The sequence below is a fragment of the Myotis davidii genome, unplaced genomic scaffold (genome assembly GCF_000327345.1).
Source record: "Myotis davidii unplaced genomic scaffold, ASM32734v1 scaffold149, whole genome shotgun sequence".
NCBI lineage: Eukaryota > Metazoa > Chordata > Mammalia > Chiroptera > Vespertilionidae > Myotis > Myotis davidii.
Window position 1 is genome coordinate 4,460,271 of NW_006352194.1, and position 8,186 is coordinate 4,468,456.

Genomic DNA, 8,186 nt, shown 5'->3' on the forward strand with positions numbered 1-8,186 from the left:
AGAGAGAGAGAGAGAGAAACATCAATGATGAGAGAGAACCATTGATTGGCTGCTTCCTGCACACTGGACCGCAAACTGGGAATGTGCCCTGACCAGGAATCAAACCATGACCTCCCGGTTCACAGATGGATGCTCAACCACTGAGTCGGGCTGCATTTTACTCTCAGTGCTCTCACTCATCAGAGCTTCTGCGTTTAGGGTGCCCGTGCTGCTTGCACAGCGAGCCACTTCCCATCCTCATTGCAGCCCCACCAGGAAGGAGCTATTATTTCTGCACAGGGGAGGTTCGGGCCAAAGCTCGGGGTAGCCAAGTTACTTGCTTGGGGTCACATAGGAAGGACTGCAGCCAGGACTCGAACCCAGGCCTGCCCGGCACTAATGCCAGCGTCCCTGCCAGCATACCAGCCCATCTCTTCTGGTGGCTATTCCTGGGTCCCTCCAAAGGCGTGGGCCCTGGTGACAGAGCAGTGCTGGCCCCTCTCCACCCCAGAGAACTAGAAGCAGCCCTGGGCTGTCTAGAGCTGCTCAACACACACAGCCAGTGCCTCGGGGCACGAGTCCTCAGCATGCAAGCCGCCTTAAGCTCCATCCAGTCCAGCCCTTAGCATTATATAATTAAGCTGATGCTCACTAACATAAATTTGATCGTTTTTAAAGTGAACATTTTGGTGGCATTTAGCATATTCACAATGTTGTGCAACTACCACCTCTCTCCAGTTCCAAAACATTCTCATCAGCCCCCAAACACTCTGTACTCATGAAGCACTTCCTCCCAGTCCTGCTTCCCCCGCAACCCCGACAAGCACTCATCTGCTTTCCGACTGTGGACTTACTACTCTGGGTAGTTCCTATAACCAGTGGTTCTCAGCCTTCCTCATGCCGCGACCCTTTCATACAGGTCCTCATGTTGTGGTGACCCCCAACCATAAAATTATTTTCGTTGCTACTTCATCACTGTCATGTTGCTACTGTTATGAATCGTCATGTAAACATCTGATATGCAGGATGTATTTTCATCGTTCGCGACCCACAGGTTGAGAACCGCTGATTGACACACTACTCGACCCTTCATGTCTGGCTTGTTTCACTCGGCGTCGTGTTTTTAAGGCTCACCTGTGTTGTCGTACGTATCAGTACTTCATCCCTTTATGGCTGAATAGTATTCCACTGTGTGGACATACTACAATTTGTTTATCCATTCATTACTCATGGGCATTTGGGAAGTTCCCTGCTTTTGGCCATTGTGAATAGCATTGCAATGAACATGCACGTACAAGGTTTTGTTTGAATACCTTGTTTTTAATTCTCTTTAGTTCTGCCGAGCAATGGAATTACTGGAATTACTGCCTGGGGTCTTACAGTAATTCTGTGCTGAGGAATTTTGAGGAGCCGTTAGCCTATGATTGAATCTCCTCAATAGCATCTCTGCCAAGGGCTCTTCTGTCCATGACTTGCACCTTCTCAGTGATCGGCAGCTCGTCACTCCCCTTGGCCCAGATCCAAGTCCTCCCCTTCCTTCAAGACTCAGGCCAAAGCCTTTCTCCTCCAGAGAGCTTTTCCTCGTCACCCCCCACTCACAGAAGCTGAGCTATTTCCTGCTCTTAACATGGGAGAGCAGAGTGGCTCCCTCACACCTCCCAGGATGGCTGTGGGGACCCGGGCAAGGCTACGGCCTTGTTCAGACTTGTTGCTGCTGTTGTCTGAGCCTCATAGCACCCTGGGAAAGTGGGCTGTGATTATTTCCCCATCCTGCAGATGAGGAAACTGAGGCTCCAACGTTAGACAGCAACCTGCCCACAGGTATCTGGGAGTTTGTTACAGACGGAGCTGTGGCCAAACTCCTTCCATCTCTGCCTCACGCTGGCTGGGCCCACCCAGAATGTGGCACGTGGAGGCTTTGCTGGGATCAGAAAATCAGCTTACCCACCTTGGTCTGGTTCTAATCAGTTCACTGCCCAAACTCCTGAGTTATGCCCGCCAGTGCTGGGAGGCCGCACGGGGCTGTGACCAGGGCCGAGTGACCGGCGTGGGCTCTGCCCTGCTCCGAACAGAGGGCGATTCAGGGCATCTGCTTATTTTTATTTTTGAATGAGCATCCGTTCCCTCTCTTGCTGGAGGCTTTACAAAAGGGTAGTTTGACAACTTTAACAATCCATGCGTTAGGCTCTTCGCAGGCACCAGCCTCTGTGCCAAACCTTTATGTGCCATTATTTCATTGAATTCAGTTCTTACCACGGCCTCTTGAGAAAGCATCCCTGATTTCTCATTTTACAGATGAGGAACCTGAGCGTGGAGAGAGCGAGACCCTCGATCAAGGTCACAGCGCCCCCCTGTGGCTGGGATTTAAACCCGTGCCCACTGGACCTTAACACTCACAGGTGTTATTAGGTCAAGAGGCTGGGGTACCTGGTGGTGAAAACCTGGGCTTCGCAGCCGGACGGCCCAGCAGGAGGAGCTAATGCATGGGCTGCACTGAGAGCCGTGCTGGGTCCGCCAGTGCCCAGTGAAGGGCGCTCTTATTACTGTTACTGTTGCTGTGAGGCGGCAAACATCCCCGGGGGTCAGAGGCCTGGATGGCCGTCAGGATATCAACCCCAGGTCCCCATCAGGTCTCCGCACATCTTAGCTCAGGGCCGCAGGCAGGCCCCTTCTCTCTGGCCACAGTTTCTCCGACAAAAGGGGCTAATACTAATCTCTAGCCCCATCTCTAGAACTCAGTGTGAAGATGGGAGTTCTGGCTTATAGGGTTGGTGGGAGGACAGACGAGTTAAGGACGGAGCTGCCGGGCTTACGGCAGAGTCTGGCATGTTGGAAATGCTTACTGCATATTAGCTATTTTTAAAACGATCACCATCAGTTTGGGGACATGATGGGAGATGGTTGGAAAAGTAGAAGAGGCTTGGTCCCTTTGAGAGGTTGGGCTCAGGAAGAGGAGGTGTCTCAGGGAGAGGCGGCCTAGGGCGGAGAGCTTCTGCCAGAGAGGTGGGGGTGAGGGAGGAGGAGCAGGTCCTGACCTTTGATGAGACTCAGGTTTCTTGGGGGAAGTGGGAGGTGGGTTGGGGGAGTGGGAAGATCTGAGTTGTGGCTCATGTACGTCTCAGACCAGGATGTAGACTTAAAACTCATCTGGCCTGACCGCCTCCTGCCTTCACCAGTCATCACCACCATCAGCCTTGCCCCTTGCTCTTTTTCCCCCTGCATCGCTGATCCTTCCATCTCCTTCCAGCCCCAACTGTGCCTTCATCCCTGACTTGGAGTCAGGCCAACTTGACCTTGAACCCTTCCCCCTTCTGCTGCTACCTCCCTGCATGACCTCACGCAAGAGCCCGAACCTCTTTGGCAAAGTTAATTTCCACCTGACAGGGCTGCCGGAGGATTCAATGAGATGGAACCTATAAAATAAGAAGGTCCCTGGTGTGGGACCTGGTCCCACCTGCCCCTTTACAAACGCTGAGCTCACTCAGTGCTAACTAATAACTAATCACCACTCACCTGCGAGTGCTCTGATTTCTTTCGAAGAGTCGTGCTGAGCTTTCTCAGCGGACGCACGGAAATAAGAGGACGCAGGTACTGGGGAGGCTGGGCTGGGTGGAGGGGACCTGGGTCCTGACATCCGTCTGCCTCTGACATCTTGACCCGGGGAGTATGCTAAACTCTGGGTGACCTTGAGGTGCTGATATTCCCAGAGAGGGTCTCAGCCGAGAGGCACATGGCTTGCCCCAGAACACCAGCACCTCAGAGGCAGTAGCAGGACTCACCTTAGGCTGGTGGCTCCCATTTGAGGCTGCCTCCCCCTCACCTGGGCCCTAGGGGGCTGCCAATCTCCAAGTTCACCTCCAGAGAGATTCATCCCCGAGGTCTGGGCCGGGGCAGGAATCCACAGCGTTAAACACGCCAGGGGGCTCCCACGCAGGGGATGCAAGGTCGGCACTTTGAGAATCACCACCCTCCACCCCACTGGTCCAGCCGGCCAGTCCCCCAGGCACCACGCCCCATCCTCACCTGGGAACCTGGCGTCCTGTGAGGCCGCTTGCGATGCCGTTTGGCTGGGCAGCAGTGGGACCAGGAGCCGGGAGCCTGATGCTCTCAGTCCAAAGCGGAAGTTCCATTCCCCAGAGAAGGGAAGGGCCTTCCCCTGACGGCCCGCTCCCCCGGGCCCCCCTCCTGTCACCCCACTCTCACCCGGTCCTGCTGCCTTCAGGCAGTTTCAGGTCCTGTTTCTGCAATCGGCAGGGCCTTACTGTAAGCGGGGAGGACAGTGGTCAGTTTGGTTTCGCCTGCTCAGCAGCTGCGGGGAGAACGGGCTGTTCTGGGGGATGTCCGCAGCTGGTGGCTCGGTGCCAGGGCCCCTGATCTCATGGTCTTCTACGGGAACAGGGATGTTCCTCAATGAAATGGAAACAGGGCCGGCCTGGTGCCGGGGTTCTGGGTTTGGCGTCAGAAACCTTGATTCCAAACCTGGCTCTGCCACTTAGCAGCTAAACGTTCTCAGCCAGGGGAGCCCGAGGGAGTCCCATTTCCCCCGTTCCATCATGGGACCATAACTGCACCTGCTCTAGGGATGGCCCCGGCTGGGGGCGGGGCTCGGATGGGACAGCGGAGGAGAAAGGGAGGGTGAGCTGTTGAGTGCTGACCACCTGTGAATTGTTAACATCACGCCATGTCCCAGGCTTCTCCTTTCGCAGCTCCTCTCTTCTGCTGTCTTCCCCTTCTGCACCCCAGCTCTTCCCCTGTTTTCAGGAAATAATCTAATAATGAAAAATGAATTTTAAATGCGGTCATTATTTATTGATACCCCTTCCTGCCTCCAGCGGGGCGTGAAGCTGGGGGCAATTACAGGCACAGGCAGGGGCCTGTTGTTGTTTTTAAAATATATTTTTATTGATTTCAGAGAGGAAGGGAGAGGGAGAGAGAGACATCAATGATGAGAGAGAATCATTGATCAGCTGCCTCCTGCACGCCCCGTCCTGGGGATCGAGCCTGCAACCGGGGCACATGCCCTTGACCGGAATGGAACCTGGGACCCTTCAGTCCACAGGCTGACGCTCTATCCGCTGAGCCAAACCGGCTAGGGCAGGCCTGCTGCTTGTTGATCCTGGAATCACACCAAGTTCGAGCTGGAGAGGGCCTTGGAGGTCACCCAGCCCATCCCCTCGTTCTAAAGATGGGGAAATTGAGGCCTGGGTGGGAGATCTGTGTCGTGAGCCAGCAGGTGCCCTGCACTGGGAGACAGAGCCACCAGCAGCCCAGCCCTGGTTCCTGCCCCCCTGGAGCACCTCTTCTCCTGGGGAGACTGGTGTGAACCACCCAAGGACATGGCACACGGTTCTTGCTCCTGTGTGACTGCGGGAGCCCAGACCTCGAGGGCGTGGCAGGTGCAGGACTCCAAGCTGGGCACCTGACTCCAGCCAGCAGCCCTTTCGGAGGCTGCGTCTCAGGCCATGGGACGCCCGCGCAGGGATGGTGGCACAGCAGCTGGTGCAGGGCAGGAGGGCCCTTCCTGACATCTGTGCTTGGAGATGGAAAATTGTGGGGCTTGATGGAAATTGTTAACGGCAGTGGGTGACAGGGAAAGGAAAGAGGAGCTTGATAAAACCGAAGGGTCTCTGAGCTGAGCCAACTACAGACCCAAAGGGACCCAGGCCTGCGTGTGGAGGAGACCAGGCCTTAGTGGATTCTGGGCAGGGAGAGGGGATTTGTAGTTTGCAGGTCCAGGGGTCCGTCTGAGGCAGCGGTTCTCAACCTGTGGGTCGCGACCCCTTTGGCGGTCAAACAACCCTTTCACAGCGGTCACCTAAGACCATCCTGCATATCAGATATTTACTTTACGATTCATAACATTACAGTTATGAAGTAGCAACGAAAATAATTTTATGGTTGGGTCACAACATGAGGAACTGTATTTAAAGGGCCAGAAGTTTGAGAACCACTGGTCTGAGGGTTCCTGGGGCCACTTGGTGGCTGATGGCAATGGGAGAAGAGGAACTTGAACCTGGGGTAGAAGCAGCAGGGAGAAGCCCTGGCTGGCTTCCCAGTGGTTAGAGCATCAGCCCACAGACCGAAGGATCATGGTTTGATTCCCAGTTAAGGGCCCATACCTTGATAGCAGGTTTGATCATTGGCCCTGGCCCAGGCTCGTGTGGGAGGCAATGGAAAACAATCCTTGGGTGAATAAGTGCACTTCTTTTTTTAAAAAAAAGAAGCAGCAGCAGGGAAGAGATAAAGGCATGGCTCTGGAGTCAGCTTCTCCCACGTCTGAATCCCAGCTTTGCCTTGTTCTGGTTATGTGACCTCAGGCACATTTACTGATCTCAGTTTTCCCATCTATGTATTGGGGGCATGGGCACCTACCTCAGGGGGTTGCTGTGGGGTGCCAGTGAGGTAACCCTGCATATCTGGGGCCCAGCCGAGTGCCCAGCCTTTTATATGAGAAGATAGAATTCTTGGAGCCCAGGGACGGAGGAGCCATGCCTGGGTTAGGGGGAGCTTAGCCCAGGGATCAGGAGCAAGGGGGGCTCTGGGCCTGGGCCCTGAGTGGGAAGCAGCTGGTCTCTGTGCCGCTGGAATCGCTGGCTTCGTGTGAGAGAGTCCTTACAGTTTGGGGTGTCTCCTTCTGGCTCCTGTCCCACCCCCATACCTTCCTTTCCTGCGTCCCGTAAAGACCCTCCCCCGGTCCCTCGCAGGCCAGCAGACAAGCTGGCACTTTCAAAGGCCCGTCACTTCTGACAAAAAGAGCAGCAGGGAGACAATTATGGAAATAAAAATGGCACGAAATGGTCGTTTCCAAAGTCCGGGTTTCTGGTCTGACACCGTGGCCTACATAAATGGCACATTGATTTTTTAAACAAAAGATAAATGAGAGGAAAGATGTATCACGGGGGGCATCGCCCGTGGACTGCTGAGTGCTGATGGAGGGAGCTGTGGACGGAGCGGCCCTGTGACCTGGCTGCGTCCCTGCCAGAGGCAGCCTGACTCAGTGAGCCCGGCTGGGCTCTCGGCCCTGGCCTCTGTTCTCACTCCCTGTGTATGTCTTTCCTGTCTCACACCTTTTTCCTGCCCCTACTATGTGCAGGCATGTGACAAAGCAGCCCTGTCCTCAAGGATGCTTCCCATTCGGTTGGGGAGGAGGCAGCTCAAGTGAATAAGTGCCCAAAAGCCAGTTGGTGGACTGCGAGTATTGGCTTCACCTGGCCAACCGCCCACTCACCCACAGTTCTGTCTTCCCTGAACCTTTATTTAAAAAAAGCCTGGGGTCCTGAAACCTGTTTGTTTTTTTTGTTTATTTATTCTGTAAATAAGCCTGCGGGTGATTTTATTGCATTTCCAGGTTTGGGAACTTGGACTTTAAAGGGTCACGAGTTTGTGGTCCAAGTATGTGGAGGGCTCTGTGGGGACACAAAGGGGAGCATCAAGGAAGGCTTCATGGAGGAGGTGATCATTGCGTTGACTCTTGACAGCTGAGTGTGTAGCATCTAGGTGAGGTTTGTTCTGTAAATAAGCCTGCAGGTAATTTTATTGCATTTCCAGGTTTGGGAACTTGGACTTTAAAGGATCACGAGTTTGTGGTCCAAGTATGTGGAGGGCTCTGTGGGGACACAAAGGGGAGCATCAAGGAAGGCTTCATGGAGGAGGTGATCATTGCGTTGACTCTTGACAGCTGAGTGTGTAGCATCTAGGTGAGGGGGGATTTGTCTGAGTGGGGTGGGTGGGGCTCCACAGCATGAAGGAACACCACAGGCAAAGGATGGAGTAGGAAACAGCCCCTTTCAGGAACAAGAGTGGGAAAGTGGATGGAAGTGGTGGCCCGCGTACAGCCCACCCCAGCGGGCAGTGCCTCTAGGAGCTCCGTGGGGCTTTGTGGAACCAAGCGGAGAGCCCAGCCAGGCCGGGCAGGTTGTCGCAGATCTGAGTGGGTCTCTCTGGGCTCTGAGGCCAGACCTGCAGTCTGCACAGGAAAGTTAAACGTTTTATCTTTTCCAACCTGAACTGTCAACCCCTTCTCATGGTCAGTGAAAGCAATGCTGCTGACGGCCTCTTCGTCCTCCAGCAAGAATCAGGGTGGCTGAGCCCGGCTGCCAGGAACATCACAGTGAATTCCTGACAGCTCGCAGGCAGCGGTGGTTTTAGATGATCTCTTGGGGGCTCCCAGAGTCTGTCAGACATCGGAAGACAGATTCTCTCTTTCC

The 8,186-nt window shown here is 54.4% G+C and overlaps 1 protein-coding gene across 1 annotated transcript in view; it reads right to left on the reverse strand.

The window, feature by feature from the left end:
- C1QB (complement component 1, q subcomponent, B chain) overlaps positions 1-4,114 on the reverse strand; it is a 7,912-nt gene extending 3,798 nt beyond the window's left edge. The window contains 1 exon segment of the mRNA XM_006777588.2: positions 4,003-4,114. The gene's annotated coding sequence lies outside the window, so the exon portion shown is untranslated.
- Positions 4,115-8,186: the final 4,072 nt, after the last annotated feature.